This window comes from Nicotiana tabacum, chromosome 6 (assembly GCF_000715075.1).
Source record: "Nicotiana tabacum cultivar K326 chromosome 6, ASM71507v2, whole genome shotgun sequence".
In the NCBI taxonomy this organism is placed as follows: domain Eukaryota; kingdom Viridiplantae; phylum Streptophyta; class Magnoliopsida; order Solanales; family Solanaceae; genus Nicotiana; species Nicotiana tabacum.
The window spans coordinates 173,049,977-173,069,713 of NC_134085.1; positions in this window are offsets into that span (position 1 = coordinate 173,049,977).

A 19,737-nucleotide genomic window follows, 5' to 3' on the forward strand; every position below is an offset into this window, starting at 1 on the left:
ACCATTTTGTGATCATTGCAAGAGACCAGGACACACTAAAGAGAGATGTTATAAGCTTCATGGATATCCATAGAGTTTTAGTCAAAATCAGAATCCAAACACAAGTCACAATCAGGTTTCCAACTACAATCAAAATCCAAGAGAAAACTTTAACTATGGACATAATCCCAATGGTAACCAGAACACTAAGTTGAGAGGAAATAGAGCAGTGGCTAATGCATATGTGACAGCCGCAGATGCACAACCTGCTGACGGTGAGAAATTTGTTGTTCATGATAATGCTCAAAGTGTGAGCCTCACCAAAGAGGAATATGGTCAGCTAGTGAGTCTGTTGCAGCCGTTCCAATCAGGGGGAGGAAGAGATTGCACAAACAGTGCTAACATTCCAACTGGAGCAGCAAACTTTGCAAGTATTATAGCCTGCACTTCCTCTATTGACTTTGGTAAGTTGTCATGTGAATGATTCAAAAATAAGACTGACTCATGAATTATAGATTCAGGGACATCAAACAATATGACATTTAACAGATCCCTATTAACCAACATAATAACCTTACCCTATCCTTTGTTAGTTATACTTTCAAATGGCTACAAAGTAAAGGTGACAGAGATTGGTAGTGTGACACTCACTCCTAAGATCGCTTTAGACAAGGTGATGTTTGTTCCTTCCTTTAGATACAATTTGATCTCTGTTCATTCTTTGGCCTCTCATCTCAACTACCTTTTTGCCTTTGCTTAACACTGTTGCATACTACAGGCCCCTTCAATGAAGAGGCCTCTGGTGATTTGTAGGGCCAAGGATGGGCTATACATCATGTGTCCAAGCTTCTTGAGGAGCAACAGTGCAAGCCCTGCAGCAAAGACCTCTGATATCTTACCAACTACTTTTACTTGTTGCACTTGTAACATATAATCTCCTTCTCATTCTGTTGTAAATAAGCCATTACATGTCAATAAGTGTGTTTCCTTTCATCCAGTTGTAAATAGTCCATGCGCAAGTAATGAAGGACGAGTTTCTCTTATAAATCCATCTTCTGAAGCTTCTAATGCATCCTGTCATTTGTGTACTGGAGATAATATGTATGTGTTATGGCATAACAGACTTGGACATGTTACTTTTATCAAAATGAAGAATATTTCTTCCATTCCTATAACCTTCTCTCCCAAATAACTGTTCAACTGTACCATTTGCCCCGTGGCTAGACAAGAAAGACTCCCATTTCCTCATAGAACTAGTACAACTAGCAGAATTTTTGAACTATTACATGTTGACCTATGGGGCCCATATCATGTTCCTGCACTTGACAGATACAAATACTTTATGATCATGGTGGATGATTTCAGTAGGTCTACCTGGACTCTACAAAAGCAATGCCCTCTAAGTGCTCAAAAGTTTTATTAATCTGGTGGAAAACCAATTTGCTGTGATTGTCAAGTCCATAAGGTCAAATAATAGTTTAGAATTCACCAACACAGAAGCAAGTGTGTTGTTCCAATCTAAAGGTATTATCCCCCAAAAACTTTCCCCTATACACCACAACAGAATAGAGTGGTGGAAAGAAAACATAAGTATCTTCTTGAAACAACTAGATCACTTCTCTTCCAATCCAAATTGCCACTAAAATACTGGGGTGAGTTTGTTCTTTATGCCACCTATATTATAACAGATTGCCTTCTTCCTCTATAAAAAAACCAGACTCCATATGAGCTTTTGATCCTGTATGGCAAGTTGCAATGACATAAGAGTTTGAAGCATTATATTCCAACCACACCTGGGACCTAGTGCCTTTACTACCTGGGAAGCAGGCAATAGGCTGCTAATGGGTCTACAAGGTGAAGCATAAAGCTGATGACAGTATTGAAAGGTTTAAAGCTAAACTAGTTGTCAAAGGCTACACTCAGCAGGTAGGAATTGATTACACAAACATTTTCACCAGTGGTGAAAATGACAATATTGAGAGCATTGATAACCATAACAATTAAGAAGGGTTGGGCATATCTCAGCTAGATGTGAATAGTGCTTTCCTTCAAGGGGATATTAATGAGTAAGTGTATATGCAAATCCCACTTGGACTTGTTATGGATAAACCAGGACTGGTTTGTAAGCTAAATAAATCTCTCTATGGTTTAAAACAAGCTAGCCGACAGTGGTATGCAAAGTTGACTGAAGTATTGTGTTCAAAGGGTTATACACATTCCATGAATGACTACTCACTCTTCTACAAAATGAATGAAGAGTCCTCACTATATGTGGATGATGTGTTGCTTACTAGGACTGAGCAACAGGCAATTGCACAACTCAAAGCGTTTCTATATGAACAATTCAAGAATCAAAGGCCTGGGCCAATTGCATTATTTTTTGGGGTTGGAAGTCATGTACAAAGATGATGGTGCCATCATATCCCAAAGGAAGTTTGTGCTGGACTTGTTGAAAGAATACAATTGCTTGGATAACACTTCTTGTTCCTCACCCTTAGATCCCACTATTAAGCTAAAAGCTAGGGAGGGCACCATTCTTCAGGATCCTACTTATTATAAAAAGCTGGTAAGTAAGTTGAATTTCCTAACTAATACAAGGTTGGATATTGCATACATTGTTCAACACTTGAGCCAGTTTATGCAAGAGCCCGGAGAGCCTCATTTGAAGACAGCATTTCACCTGCTCAGATACCTGAAAAATGATCCTACTCTAGGGATTTTCATGTCAAAGATGCAGATCACACGCTTAGAACTTACTGTGATTCCGATTGGGCAGCTTTCCCAAAATCCAGGAGATCCATTACAAGTTATTTGGTGCTTCCAGACAACACCCCATCAACTGAAAGTCTAAGAAACAAAAGACCATACCTCTGTCCTCTGTAGAAGAAGAGTACAAAACCCTAAGAAAAGTAGTGGGGGAGTTAGTATGGTTGGGCAGATTGTTTGAAGAACTGACTGTCCCTTTCTCCATGCATATCTCAGTGTTCTATGATAGTCAGCCTGCACTCTATACTGCCAAGAATCCAGTATTCCACGAAAGAACCAAACACATAGAAGTGGATTGCCACTTTGAGAGTGATCAACTTCAAGCAGGCTTGATTTCACTCCACCACATAAGAACAAATAATCAACTAGCAGACATTCTCAGTAAGGCTTGATTGGAATCAACATAAGTGCTACATTAGTCAAGTTGACTGTGTTTACTACACCTTCAACTTGAGGGAGTTGTTAAGATTAATTATGTAAACACCAATGTTCCATCACCAATCCAAACAGATTCAAATATTTTCTTAAACACTTTTATGTGACCTAAATATCTCCTCCTTCAATCTTCCAACCAGGTGGAAAAATGCAGATACTGTATTTTGTAAATAAATAAAAAAATAAATTCAACTTTTACAAACTTTATTTTGTCTACTGATTTTACAAAAAAAAAGTTTTACCTCTTCAAATAATAGTTTGCAAAAATTGATTTTCTTTAAACCAGGGCTTTGAATATCCAACGCCACCTAACAAGTACAAAAAAGAAAAAGAGAACAAATCATCTAACAACTTGTTTGGATGGTTGTTACTCATTGTATCGTATTGTATTGTTATCCTAAAATAATGTTTGTTTTGATTGTTTCATTAAAATTGGTTGTATTGTATTGTTAAATCCATTATTCCGAAACAATGAAAAGTCCTCTTTTTTGAAACAACCGATTTGGTGTAGTGGGATTGTTTCCTATTTTTCTTTCCAATTATGCCCTAACTTATTACTACACAATTCTATTTTACCCTTTAGCATTTTTTGCTATTTTAACTCCAAATCTCCAACCTATAATCTACTTTACTTTTTTCTAGAACTTATGCCGCAACGTTAAAAGTGTTTTGCCGCCTTCTGTTTTATTTTTCCCTAATTTGCTTTTAACTAAATTCTAATTAGTTGTGCTCCTTTGTTTTTCCTTCTTCTATCTCGCTCATTTGTTCTGATTTCTTAAGGTGTTTTGCCTTCTTCGGTTTTATTTCTTAAAATTATTTTATACATAATTTTTGATAAGTTTAATATTTAAACAATTGAGGGTATTTTAGTAAGCTTATCAGTTATAGTACAGTACGGTACAGTCAAACCAAATAGCAAAATATTATTTAACAATAACAAATAATACAATCTATCCAAATATTGTATTCATAAAACGATACGATATAATAATGTATTGGGAGAATTGAGTTTACATATTGAAGTAATTGGAAGATGACGTGTCATGACAGGAAGGCTGGTCAAAGAGTGATGATTGGAAAAGAGGCACGAGTTGCAATAGATACAGGCAGAGGTACAAGTAGAGGCACGAGCAGTTATTCAAAAGACTCAACGCTCGTACCTATTTATACCCAAAAATCAAGGAGAATGAATCTGACAGCACAAGAGAGTACATATACAGTATTTAATAAGCATTAAATACTAAAAACGTTAGAGAATCTGTATTAAATTACAATGATTATGTAACCTAGCATTTAATGCCTTTAATTGTCTATAATGGCCTTATTATGACAAAGGCAAAACGTATATCTTTGAGATAGCTATAAAAAGGAGAGAATGGATCATTTGTAAGGACACGAGAAATCATCTTAATATACTAGTTTACTTTATTTTCTTTTGTCTATCTTGTTGTTAGCAAAATCAATTTCCCTTATTCATTTCCGATTATCAGTAACCCAAGTTCTTCTAAATTAAAGCTTTGACCGAAGTTCAACTTTTTGGTTAAACAAATTGGTTCCGTTACCGGAAATCTGATAATCTATTCTTTCTTAGCCTAACCTTTTTTTGTTGCATCAACCATGTCAAACATTAATGATAACACCCAAGGAAACCAAGGAAACCATCAACTCCAGGGGAATCCACAGGATGATCACACCCCAATTCTTTCTCCCCAAAGCTCCCCTCGGCGGTCTCGAGAAGGCACTCCTAATGGATCTCATGCAAATGGAAACGCTCAATTTGAAAATGATGAAGCTATCAATGAAGCTTTGCAAAAGCTAATCGCTCAGCAGGTCAATAAAGCTCTTGAGGCCTTTGTCAACCAATTACCTGTTGCACCACCAACACCCATTCCAAATAACATCACTTTGGAGAATCCTCGTTCTGGGCTTGCTAATTCAGGTAGTGGTGGAATCCCTAGTGAGTCCCTAGTCAATTCTGATTTATAAAATTTAGTACTAATATTGCAGAAACAGCTCAACGAGCAAAGTGACCGCATAGAGCAAATACCTAGAGTATCGCCCGTAATCAAAGGGATAGATATGGATAAATATTCACAACAACCTTGGAAGCCAAGTGCTGCCCCTCCCAATTCCAAAGAAATTCAAAATGCCCGATATTCCAAAATACGATGGAACAACTGATCCGCGAGACCACGTGACTGCATTCACAATAGGCGTAAAAGGCAACGACTTGACCAAATAAGAAATTGAATCAGTATTGGTCAAAAAATTCGGTGAAACACTCACTAAGGGAGCATTAACATGGTATTCTCTTTTACCCGGAAATTTCATAAATTCTTTTGCTGAGTTTGCAGATTCATTTATCAAAGCACACTCTGGAGCTCAAAAAGTCAAAAAAAGAATGGAAGAGATTTTCAAGATTAAGCAAGGGGACTCAAAGTTGCTTAGAGAGTTCGTGGATAGGTTTCAGCGTGAAAGGATGACGTTACTGCGTGTACCTGACAATTGGGCAGCTATAGCCTTTACTAGTAATTTGAATGAAAAAAGTTCAGAAGCCACGAGGCGACTCAAGGAAAGTCTTAGTGAATTCCCCGCCACAACGTGGAATGACGTTTACAACAGGTATAGCACGAAGCTAAGGATATAAAAGGATATTCTTTCACGATCTCAAAAAGAAGAAAAAGTAAGTTTTAGACTGGCGAAAACCGAAAAAGGTCTGGTAAAAATAGGTACGAACCATATATGGGCCTAGCGGGAAAAGATTCACGGTCAAAACACGACAATCTCAGGTACGATCATAGGTCGAGGAATAAAGAGTCGGGCTCGTCATCAAGATTTGGGAATGACCAAAACACGCGAGAGTCATGAGATGATGACAGAAACTTGAAGACAAGATTTGGCAGTTATAATTTTAATGTAAGCACTTCCGAGCTCGTAGCTGTTTTAAGAAGCATGGGTGATAAAGTGCGGTGGCCAAAAGAAATGAGATCGAATCCAAACATGCGCAATCCTGATCACTGGTGCAAATTTCACAACGATCACGAGCATAAAACGGCAGACTGCAGGTTGCTACAAGGTGAAGTTGATCATCTATTAAAGCAAGGGTGTCACACCTCCTTTTTCCGCACCCGCGAGGGGGTGCAAGGGAGTTTTTTCCAATTAAAGGATAATCGAAATGGGATTGGTTTAATTATTTCAGAGTCGCCACTTGGGAGATTTAGGGTGTCCCAAGTCACCAATTTTAATCCCGAATCGAGGAAAAGAATGACTCCATATTACAGTCTGCGTACCAGAAATCTGGATAAGGAATTCTGTTAACCCGGGAGAAGGTGTTTGGCATTCCCGAATTCCGTGGTTCTAGCACGGTCGCTCAACTGTTATATTCGGCTTGATTATCTGATTTTATACAAGTGTGAACTTATGTGCAAAATTTAACTTTTAACCGCTTTTATCATTTACTGTTTTTTATCAAGAATTGCAACGTTGTGAAAACGTATCTCGAACCGCGTTACAATCAATGTACCCGTGATCGTCGACACACTTTGACTCCGTTGAGATTTGGATTTGGGTCACATCAATGTGCACCCGAGTTTAAGGAAATTAAATTATTAAAGGCGCGCCTAAAGCGACTAGCGTATTTATTTTGGGTAGGACCGTGGAATTTTACTAAACGGTCCATCCCGAAGTCTAAACAATTTTTAAAGCAAATATTTACTGAGGGCCCCGCAATTTGTATTTTATTTGGCGAGGCTCATCTCATTCTTATTTTTTTAAAAATGAATTTGCAACGTCATGGACACGCATCTCGAACCACGTCACAATCAATGTACCCGTGATTAGAAACACATTTCGACTCCGTTGAGAATTGGATTTGGGCCACATAAATGTGCACCCGAGTTTAAGAAGGTAAGATTTATTAAGGCGCGTCCTAAAGAGTCTAACGTATTGTTATTTTAGGAAGAGGCCGTGAAGGTTCATTAAACGGCCAAATCCAAAGTCTAGTCAATGGTTATGTATTTTATTGAGGGCCCCGGCGGTTTGTGATTTATTTGGCGAGGCTCGTCTCATTTTTATTTTAAAAGGATAAACCTATAGCGACTACATTTTCTATTAAGTTCGTCTCTAAAATAAAAGAAAAATCTCCTAATTATTTACATGCTGAAAAACGCAACTTATTAGTTATTAAGTTACGGCTTATGTGAACGGAAAATTGCGATCGCGTTTGTACAAGGAAAAACTGCTTTCATTCCATATTTTATTATTTGCTAGAACATGAGATAAATACACAATAATATCAAAGCCGATTAACTATTTTTCAAATAATTTAAACTAGCATTATTAGATGAAGAAATCATACATATGCAGCCTCATTACTCATTAATTAATCGACTACATTTTTATACGAAGAGAGGAAAATTAATATTCAAACACAGATCCAAACAAAAGAATTCAACAGGAACAGGAGCCTGATTAATATTTCATTTTTCACTTCAAGCCAAGAGTGTACAAATGTATACCTGGAAACAGCAGTACAAGAACAAAGAAGTAGGAGTCAGCAACAGTAATAACGCAGCAACAGCAGGTTCCGCAACACCGCAAAACCAGTAACAACCAGTAGAATAACCCAGTGACAGATTGAAAACTCAGCAGTGAAAAAAGTACAATCGCAGTCAAAGCAGAAGAGAGAAAAGATACGAGATGCAGTAGTTTCTGACTTTTGAATAACACTCGAAGAAAAGCAAACAGAATTGTTCGAGTGAAAGTTCAAATTGTCTTTCTCTTTTACTATCACAAACTCTCTTAAGTATAAAAGTATGTCAACTCTCAAGTGTAAAAAAATCTCTCAATAATCTCCACCCTTTTTCTCTCAATGTTCAAGTTCTAATCCCTTTTTAATGTCAAGAATGACTCTATATATAGCAAGACAAGTCTTCCATTCCCAATCCCAAAATTATTCCCCCAATGGCATGCTTTGGCCCACTATTAAATGTCTTCTTTATTTTAAATTTTGTCCCCCATGCCTACATTAAGTAACTAACACATTCCCAACCCATTACAATTTGTCCCCCATGCTTATATTAAAAAAGTACAAGATTCCTCCCCATTATGTTTTGTCTTGTCCCCCATTATATTAAACAAATACCTCAAAAACCCCACCCCATTATATTTGTCCCCCATGCTTAACATAAAGAATCAAAATAATGTTCAATTACCAAACTACCCCTCCGACCTTATTGCAATTACAAATCTACCCCCGAATGCAATACAATTTACCAAATTACCCCTCTGCTCTAAACAATCAATTAATCATAACTCAACCAAAATATAGTCAAGATGACCAATTTCTCAACAATCTTCAACAACAATTATATGAACACGATGAACAACACAACTCAAAATTAATGGAATGAATTAACCATATCAGGAACCAATCCTGGTTAATTTAGACCATGAATGTATGAGCAAGAACACAACAATACAAACAACAATATACATGATTCAAATTAAATCAAGCGAATCACAAACAAACATAAACTCACATTAAATCACTGAATTTACACATGAACTTCAAACAAAGATGAACATGAATTAAATCTATTTTTAGCAACAAACATGACAGATTCTAACGATTCAAACAACATTAATATTTTCTGAAAAATGCATAACACATGAAACAAATTGAAGAAATAATTAATTAAATTTCAATTTGAATCTAACAAACATTAAACCAATAAATATTCACTTAAACAACAATACAGACATGAAATAAACATGAAAAATAACTAATTAACTTCCATTTGAAATCTGAAAATTAATTTAACAACAATACATGAACATGAACAAAACAAAAAATCATTTCTAACGATTTTAGATTCGAGAAATATCAAAACGAAATACGGACAAACATAAAACTCAAAAACTACTAACCGGACTGAAACGAAGAGTGTATGGACTGACTCGACGAACCTCGGCCAAAGTTCGACCACACGACGATGAACGAATTTAAGAAGCGAACCAAGCGGCGCCGAAGCAGTAGCAGCAGTTCGGCGCAGCGGAAGGGATGAAACAGGAGCAGCTGGGGTGCGTTTGGCTTGTTTGTAGACGACGAATTTCGGCGAGGCAGACGACGCCACTACGGAAGCCATGGATGGAGGTCGAGACTCGAGCCATGAACAACAACTACGAACAAACAGCAACGACGCATCCATGGACGACGAGCTTGGAACAGATGCAGCTCAGCCATGGACGAGCTGCTGTTTGGGTTTGTTTGGAGGTGGACGATGGAAGACAGCAGTAGTCCATAGCGGAACTGAGGTTGCAGCAGGCGGAGAAGCTGGAGAAGATGAAGCAACAGTTGTCCATCGACGACCCCATGGAGGAGCTGGAGGATGTAGACGATGAAGGTGAGGTAGCAGCTGTTCGAGCTGTCCGTCGACATGGTGGGGCTGGGTATTTCAAGGACTGTGGTCGTTTGGAGATGGAGCAGAAGCAGAAGTCGACGTGGAAATAGCTGCCATGGAAGCGAGTGGTCGACGAGGGCCATGGATGTCGAGCTCGAGCTTGACGAAGGACGAAGAGGATGAAGTGACGACGCAGACGAACTGTTTGTTAGTGGCGTTTGGACGTGAGGGAGTGGGGTCGAGGGCAGCCATGGAAAGCAGCCATGGATGGCTTGGGATGAAGGTTTTGGGAGAGAAAGAAGATGGAGGGGGGCGGGTAGTTAGTTTTAGGTTTTTTAGGGTTTTTGTTTTGTTTTTTTGTTTTGTTTTTGTTTTGTGTTTTGAAAAATGAAGAAGGGTGTTGGGTATTTGGGTTAATGGGGCGGACCGGGTCGACCCGTTCTGAAGTGGACTGGGCCATGGGGAAGATTGGGCAACTATTTGGGCCTGAGATTGAAATTTGAAGAAATGGCCCAATCCGATTTTTCTTTGTATTTTTGTTATTTTTTCTTCTTTTATTTTCTAAAACTAAATTATAAAAGTACTTAAATTATTATTAAGAACTAAATTAAATTATAAAAGCACAAATTAACTACCAATAACAATTAACGCATAATTAAGTAATAATTAAATATAAAATTGTATATTTGGACATTAAATGCTAAAAATGCAAAAGATGCCTATTTTTGTAATTTTCATTTTTTGTAAACAAACTTAATTACTAACAAATTGTAGAATTAAATCCTACATGCAAAATGCGACATATTTTTGTATTTTTTATTAATTTAACAAATAAACAAACACAGACAAATACAAATAATAATCCAAAATGTCACAAAAATTGCTCAAAATTACACACCAAGGAAAATTATTTTATTTTGCATTTTTTTGGGAGTAATTCTCATGTAGGGCAAAAATCACGTGCTTACAGCTGCCCCTCTTTGCCCGGAGACACGAAGGGTTTTCGTGCAAAGATAAAGCGAGCGATTTTTGCCCATCCGAGTACTCCGTGTGAAGCATTTTTTGAAAAAAGATTTTAACCGAACCTTTGCTTCAAAGGTTTCCTACATATCCCTGGCTAAAGGGGAATCATGTTAATGTAGTTCGGGAAGTTTTGGTAGCTGGGACTACCATGGGACTGCAATGTTACTACTGTTGCATGCTGTTATCACTGCTTCCGATCTCCTTATTACACCGTGCTTAAAATAAAACAAGAAGCTAGGCTAGACTGAAATTTGTTCTTGTTGCCTTGCTTTCTTATCGGCTTGTGTTTTCTCCGGTGCTTTTCTTCCTTGAACTTGGAATGATACTGGCCATTTGCTTTTCTGAATACCAGTTTTCATCATTTTGCTCGGTTCGCTGGGGACATGGCTTTCTTCATTAAGCTTTTTGGCGGTTCCTCTGGTGGGTACGACTCTCTTCAATAGACTTGTTATGCTGGGCATGATTTAATGTTCACCAGCTGCTTCTTTCAAGACGCCTCTTTTCTTCCTTTTGACTCATGCGCCTGAATTTGTGCTGGGATCTCTTGTTGCAACCTTCTGCTTCCCGGTGCTGGGGATTTTTATTGTTTCCTGTAGGGGATTCCTGCTGTACCCTCTGTTTTATTGTCCTCTGACTTGATCTTGAAACGTATGCCTCTGTTGTATGGGCGGGCTCCCAACTTCAATACTTGAAAATTAATGCTGAATGTATTCCTCTGTTATCTGGGCGGGCTCCCAACTTCAACGCTTGAAATGTAAAGACTGAATGTATGCCTCTGTTATCTGGGCGGGCTCCCAACTTCAACACTTGAAAGTAAAGACTGAATGTATTCCTCTGTTATTATGGGCGGGCTCCCAACTTCAACGCTTGAAATGTAAAGACTGAATGTATGCCTCTGTTATTATGGGCGGGCTCCCAATTTCAACACCTGAAATGAAAAGACTGAATGTATTCCTCTGTTATCGGGGCGGGCTCCCAACTTCAACACTTGAAAAGTAAAGACTGAATGTATTCCTCTGTTATTCTGGGCGGGCTCCCAACTTCAATGCTTGAAAGTAAAGACTGAATGTATTCCTCTGTTATTATGGGCGGGCTCCCAACTTCAATGCTCGAAAATAAAGACTGAATGTATTCCTCTGTTATTATGGGCGGGCTCCCAATTTCAACACTTGAAAAGAAAGACTGAATGTATGCCTCTGTTATCTGGGCGGGCTCCCAACTTCAACTCTGGAAATATAAAGACTGAAATATATGCCTCTGTTATTATGGGCGGGCTCCCAACTTCAACACTTGAAAATAAAGACTGGAATGTATTCCTCTGTTATTATGGGCGGGCTCCCAACTTCAATGCTTGAAAATAAAGACTGAAATGTATTCCTCTGTTATTATGGGCGGGCTCCCAATTTCAACACTTGAAAGTAAAGACTGAATGTATTCCTCTGTTATTATGGGCGGGCTCCCAACTTCAACTCTGGAAATATAAAGACTGAAATGTATGCCTCTGTTATCTGGGCGGGCTCCCAACTTCAACACTTGAAAAGTAAAGACTGGAACGTATTCCTCTGTTATTATGGGCGGGCTCCCAATTTCAACACCTGAAATGAAAAGACTGAATGTATTCCTCTGTTATTATGGGCGAACTCCCAACTTCAACTCTGGAAATATAAAGACTGAAATGTATGCCTCTGTTATCTGGGCGGGCTCCCAACTTCAACACTTGAAAAGTAAAGACTGGAACGTATTCCTCTGTTATTATGGGCGGGCTCCCAATTTCAACACCTGAAATGAAAAGACTGAATGTATTCCTCTGTTATTATGGGCGGGCTCCCAACTTCAACTCTGGAAATATAAAGACTGAAATGTATGCCTCTGTTATTATGGGCGGGCTCCCAATTTCAACAACAACTTAGGATTGGGTAAAACTAAACTTAGGATGAAATGCGTCTCCTATGGGCAAAAGTAAACTTAGGAAGTGCGTCTCCTATTGGCACAACTGAACTTAGGAAGTGCGTCTCCTATTGGTACAACTATTTTTAGGAAGTGCGTCTCCTATTGGTACAACTATTCTTAGGAAGTGCGTCTCCTATTGGTGAAACTTCTTAGGAAGTACGTCTCCTCTTAGGTGAAACTGACTTAGGAAGTGCGTCTCCTATTGGGTGAAATAAGCTTAGGAAGTGCGTCTCCTATTGGGTAAAATGAACTTAGGAAGTGCGTCTCCTATGGTAAAACTGAACTTAGGAAGTGTGTCTGCTATTGGTACAATGGATCTAGGAAGTGCGTCTCCTATTGGTAAAACTTAACTTAGGAAGTGCGTCTCCTATCGGTGAAACTTAACTTAGGATGTGCGTCTCCTATTGGTGAAACTTTTTAGGAAGTGCGTCTCCTATTGGGTGAAATAAACTTAGGAGGAAATGTATCTCCTATGGGTGAAACTAAAACCAACTTAGGAGGAAATGCATCTCCTATGGGTGAAACTAAAACCAACTTAGGAGGAAATGCATCTCCTATGGGTGAAACTAGAACCAACTTAGGAGGAAATGCATCTCCTATGCGTGCAACTAAAACAAACTTAGGAGGAAATGCATCTCCTATGGATGAAACTAAAATAAACTTAGGAGGAAATGCATCTCCTATGAATGAAACTAAAACAAACTTAGGAGGAAATGCATCTCCAATGGGTAAAGACGTGGAATGTATTCCCTTGTTATACAGGTGAGCGCCTAAAATATGAAATGCACAGACAAAAGTATTCCTCTCGTTATTCAGGTGGGCGCCTGTCTAAACTAAGACATAAAAATATTCCTCTCGTTATTCAGGTGGGCACCTGGTGGTAAAGATATGAAAAATGATATGCCCGCATTATACTGGTGGGTGACCTAGAACAGAAATGAAAAGACAGAAATGTATTCCTCTCGTTATTCAGGTGGGCGCCTGTCTTCAACAACAATTTAGAAAATAAAATCCTATTCGAGGGCGGATGAACCCAAAATATCCTATTCGAGGGCGGATGAACCCAAAATATCCTATTCGAGGGCGGATGAACCCAAAATATCCTATTCGAGGGCGGATGAACCCAAAATATCCTATTCGAGGGCGGATGAACCCAAAATATCCTATTCGAGGGCGGATGAACCCAAAATATCCTATTCGAGGGCGGATGAACCCAAAATATCCTATTCGAGGGCGGATGAACCCAAAATATCCTATTCGAGGGCGGATGAACCCAAAATATCCTATTCGAGGGCGGATGAACCCAAAATATCCTATTCGAGGGCGGATGAACCCAAAATATCCTATTCGAGGGCGGATGAACCCAAAATATCCTATTCGAGGGCGGATGAACCCAAAATATCCTATTCGAGGGTGGATGAACCCAAAATATCCTATTCGAGGGCGGATGAACCCAAAATATCCTATTCGAGGGCGGATGAACCCAAAATATCCTATTCGAGGGCGGATGAACCCAAAATATCCTATTCGAGGGCGGATGAACCCAAAATATCCTATTCGAGGGCGGATGAACCCAAAATATCCTTAAGACTTGAAAATGTCTTACCTGGAAAACTTGGTGGGGATTATTTACTTACCTGTTGGGGGGTAAAATGTTATCAGCTGGGGGTACCTGACTTCCAGAAAATTTTCTAAATGGAAGGAAAATTTTCTGCCCCGGTTTGATAATATCCCTTGTGGCATGCGTTTCTGCATCAATGCCATTTCCTTTACCTGTTTCAAATCAAACAAAATTTGTTAGTTTAAAACATGGTGGTTGGCTGTGATACTCCTATTGGGATGACTTTCCCTTTCTCCTTCATTGCGCTGTGTTCCACGACTTGTTGGGGATGATATTATGTGCTGGGGATAATCCCTTCCTGCTGGGGATATCCCTCTTCTTTTGTGGCATAGCTTGGAAACTGGCATTTCCCCGACCTTTTAGTCTAGTATGGATTTCGCCAAATCATGCTCACTGCTCTCCTTGCTTTGTTCACGGGCCTTGTCTTTGAGGTTTATAACCTTGGTTTTGGCAAGGATATCCCTCTTGACGCTCGTCAATCCTTTTGTCAATTCCCTTTTGCTGGGGATATCTTTATTGACACTGGCCTCGCGTTTGTTCCTTGCTGACTATACCATTTGGATGTACTAGTCAGATCTCATCTTGAAAAGCTGATGGCATATTTGAAGTCATTTCATACTCGTTCTGACCAGACAGACTCTATTGGGGAATTTTTTCTATGAAAGGAGAAAGATAAAAGAAACAAAATAAAAGACAAAGGAAACGATGACTCTTTTACAAAAGAAACTATAAATAAAAATCTATCAAACGCAGATACCGACTCTAATGGCCATGATATGCGTATGTGGCCTATCCTCTACCGTCAATCATCTTTCAATATCTTCAATTGGCGATTCCCCATCTGATTCTCAATCTTATTCGACTTGTAGTGCCCGAAAGGTTTTCACTATCAAGTCTCTCTCATTTTTGGGTACTTTTCTCAACTTTCATCGCCTTATGGTGCCTGTGAAGGTTTTCACCAATAAGACTCTCTCGTTTTATATCTCTCTCCAGTTGGGGATTTGGATTGTTGCCGATATGACTCTTTCTGTTGGAGATTAGAGTCCTTTCTGCTGTGGAACAGAATGTTATGTTCGCCGGTAAGACTCTTCATTTGTCTGACTTGGCATCTTTTGAAGACTGATCAGAAGGTCTTTCTTTGGACCGTAATGTGGGTTTTGGATAGGCTAGAAAGAAAGGGTATAAAAGGCTCAAAAAATACATTAATTTTGGGTTATTAGTTACAACCTTCGGAATTAGATTTATTTACAACAAACGTAACATTTGCCCCAGTTTCTTGCTTGGGGATTATTTTAATTGATTTTTTTCATTTTTCAAAACTATGACCGAGCCGTGAAACGCCTACGTATCCTCTTTGAGGAATCAGGTCAAACGTAGTTCCCAATTCCTCTTTTTCATTTGATTTTTTTTTGTTACCATTTTTTTTTTCGTTTTGTTGTTTTCTTTTCTTTCTCTCTTTTTTTTTTCTTTTGTTTACCTGCCGCGCTTGCGTATCGTTGCTACTAATTCCGAACGAGGGGTATGAAAGGAAAATAAATAAGGCTCAAAAGGGGTTAACGAAGGATAAAGTGTTTGGGTAGCAGAACAAAATGCCTTCGTCATTCCAGTCTTCAAAACATGCCAAGTGCAAACAACACAATTAAACAATAGATTTATAGTCTCTTCCGATGGTGCTGGACTTGACAATTATATTCAACATATGTTTGTTCATTTGTCACTTCTAAAGCACCGTTGGGCGACACTCTCATTCTCATTATTATGAACGACCCTCATGCCAATTTAGGCGAATCTTTCTTTAACGGTTTTCTTTGTGTTTAACTTGCCCCAGTTCCACATGACTCGGGCTCCAAATAATCTCAAACCGTTCTTATTTCCTTTAAATGCTTTGATCACCTTCCCAGGGTTTTATGATTAACTTTTAAGACTAGGCCCAAACTGGGTGCGCATGTCATGTCCCTAGAATCGGCATTGAACAAAAATGATAAAAGGACTAAACAAAAAGATGACTGGAAATAATAAAAGACCGGATTTTGTATTAGACTACCGGTGAAATGGTTTAAATAACAAAACAAACAAAACAATCCAGAACAAAATCCTAAAACAAACTGGACAAGACAACATCCGACTTATAACCCTAATAATCCAAACAACAGAAATGACAACAAAATGAGCCACCACAAGCTTCTCTCTTGCTGACCAAGGAACGAAACGTCCTCCCACTTTATCAAAATTGGCATTTTAGCCACTGATCTTTGCATCAATACTGCCGAGACCATTACCAGCTTCAATCTCATCAACCTCCGTCGGCAAGTTCTCGAGGGGGTTCGAGTGCTCCATGTCACTGTTATTAATCACAACCCGCCCTTCTCGGATCATTTTCTCTACTTCCCTTCTCCAACTATGACAGCTCTCAATGTTGTGCCCTATGACATTGGAGTGGTAGGCGCATCGCGCTGCCGGATCAAAGCTCCTTGCAAGTGGATTTAGAGTACATGCGGGGAGTGGCTCAATCGAGCCAGCATGCCTTAGCCTTTCAAACAGACTGGCATAAGATACCCCGATGGGGGTGAGAGCCTTTCCTCGTTTCAGCAGCCTCTTCATTCTTGCATGTTGACAGGGCCGGAAACCTGATCCAGGTGGCTTTTGGTAGGCTTGTGTAGGTGGGTAGGCATTTTGTGGAGCCGGGTGCCTGGAAAGTGAAGTATGGCGGGGAAAGAAGTGGTGTTGGGGAGCGGAGAAGCATTGAGGAGTGATGGAGCTACTCGGGTAGCTGGGAAAGCTGCCATAAGTGGGTTGGGATGGAGAGTATGGGGGATCTTCCGTTATGGTGTTGGGTGCTTGGGAAATGACAGAGTTCAAGAGGCTTGGCGGTGGAGGGGGTGGTGCTTTTCCAGTTATCCATGCCTGATACATATCTGCCACATGTTGTCTCAGCATTTTCACTTCCTCTACCAACCCGTTGTTCCGTTCGACCAATTGTTGTCGGTCATCGATACCGACCCACTCGGTTCTGCGGTTCTGAGCCATTGTCCTTTGATTTTGCTTTGCAGGGAGGAGCTACCACAACCAACCACTTTTCTATATATGAACACAGCAAAGGGAAGCCATCAACGTTAGTGTTAGGGCATTGGACAAACAATCATATATCATAGATACAATGTACCTAAGCAGTTAGATAATTGTGCCCCCTGAAAATCTTCCACACTCTCTCTGAAAATCTCCCACACTTTCCTTTATTTATTTATATATATATTTTTTATTTTATATTTTAGTGGTGGTCGAATCTTATGGAGATTGCCTACGTATCATGACCCCGCATGAATCAGACCGAGCGTAGTTCGGACCAATAAAAGATAAACAATACTAAACACATTTTTTAAAAAAAAATTTAAAACAAACTGGGTTTCAAGGATTTAAAGATGACCCACAAACTTGAGAATCAAACAACCCGCATATTCTAGTCAAAAGATTTATAAACTTCAAAACAAATGGCCAACTTCCTTCCTCCGTTTGCTAATTTTAACCAAATGGTTATTTTTGCAAATGTGGCCCCTTCCAACCGACTCTTTGTTTTTTTTTTAAAATTATAATAAAAACCTGGTGTTGCAAACACGGCCCTTCAGCACCTCGGGGACGAAGATTTCTAAGGCTGTGTGGGTCCATATCTCAAAATGACCCAAAGGTGGTTGTTTATGCCAAGTCAGCCTTCCGGCGTCCCTTTCGGGAACATTCGGCTATTTATGACAAAACAGCATCACCTGACTTATTTATAACTCTTTTTTATCGTTTTTCAAATTAGAAAAGTCAATATTGCAAACACGGCCTTTCAACGTCTCGGGGACGAAGATTTTTAGGCTGTGGGGGTCAACTGGACCAAGTCTTAAAAATGACCCAAAAGTGGCTGTTTATGCAAAGTCAGCCTTCCGGCGTCCCTTTCGGGAACATTCGACTATATCTTGATAAAACAGCGTCACCCGACTTCTTTATGAAATTTGACATATATATTTTTGCTATTTTTTTTTTGTGAAAGGGGAAGTTGGACATCACCCGACTTATTTATGAAAAAAATCTTGACATGTTTTTATTTTTATTATTATTTGTTTTTGGCTTTTTAGCAAAAGGGGGTTGGACCCGATGAGGGTTGCCTACGTATCTCACATCCGGTGAGAATCAAACCCGCGTAGTTCGGGCAATCAAGGATAAGTAGATGAACTAACTTTTTTTTTTGAATTTTAAAAGAACTACTTTAAAAGAAGCAAGGAAATATTATTATTTTTTTTTGATTGATTTTCTTTTTAAAAGAAAGACTAATATTTTTTTTGAATTTTCGTTTTTTTTTATTCTAAAGAAAAGAAGAAAATATTTTTCGGAATTTTACCTTTAATATAAGAAATGCTTCTAAAATGTTTTTTTTTTGAATTTTGAATTTTCTTTTCAATTTTGAAAGAAGAATCAAAATATTTTCGGATTTTTTTTTATTATCATTTTTTGAAGAAAAACAATTAGAAAGACTTTCTAAAGAAGTCCATAATGGAAAATATTTTTGGATTTTTATTGTTTTGAAAATTGGGGGTCTAAAAACTTTTCTAGACTTTTTGGCAAGACAAATATTTTTGCAACAAATAAAGACATATATATATTTTTGAAAATAAAAAAACTTTTTGGATTTATATATATATACATATATATTTGTGACAAATAAAGAAAGACTCTTTTATTATTTTTTTTATTATTGCATTTTCATAAACAAATAAAAAAACATTTTTTTTTAAAAAAAAATAAGACTCTTTTCATGGCAAAACAAACTATTTTCTTTTCTATTTTTTTTTGAAAAACAAAACAGAACAATGATGATTTTTTTTATATCTTTCCTTTTAATAAAAGAAACTAAACATTTTTTTTTTCTCATTTTTCTTAAAATTTCGGCAGAATTTTGACAGTATTCGGGCATTTGATTTTATTCAAAACTAAGCAATCAATTCTCTAACCGCTATTTCCTTTTTTTTCTCATTTCAAAATGTTATTCCTGATATTCACAAGACAGTCAACACACAAGTCTGAATCAAATAAATGCGCAAGTAGTAGCAAGTAAGATGCATCAGGATGGTCATTTCCATTTTTGGTACACCTGTCCTAGACAGACCCAACCCCTGTGTTGAGCCTCCAAAGTCAAATGCACGTGATGCAAATAAACGTTCCTACTAGGGATCCGGCATGAAGCTGGGTTATTCTAGGTTCATAACCTGGGTATTTGTTCTAGACTGTGTACTCGAGCGGACAACTCGAGTCGAGGAGGGGGCTACGTACCGGGGACCCGCGGGATCGTCCGGCTTTGTAACTTGTCCGACCTCTTTCTTATTTCAGGTATTGACACTAACAGAATAGGGAGTCTCGACCAGCGAGCTTCTCCCCGGAGGTAAGAAGTGAATGGTTTCGGCACAGTTTATATGTACAGTTCAAATAATATCAAAGCGGTAAAAGCAGCATTTAGCACATTAGGCTCAAAACATGTAATAAAATCAAATAATAAATAAAGCCAAATAATAACAATTATTCTAAGCT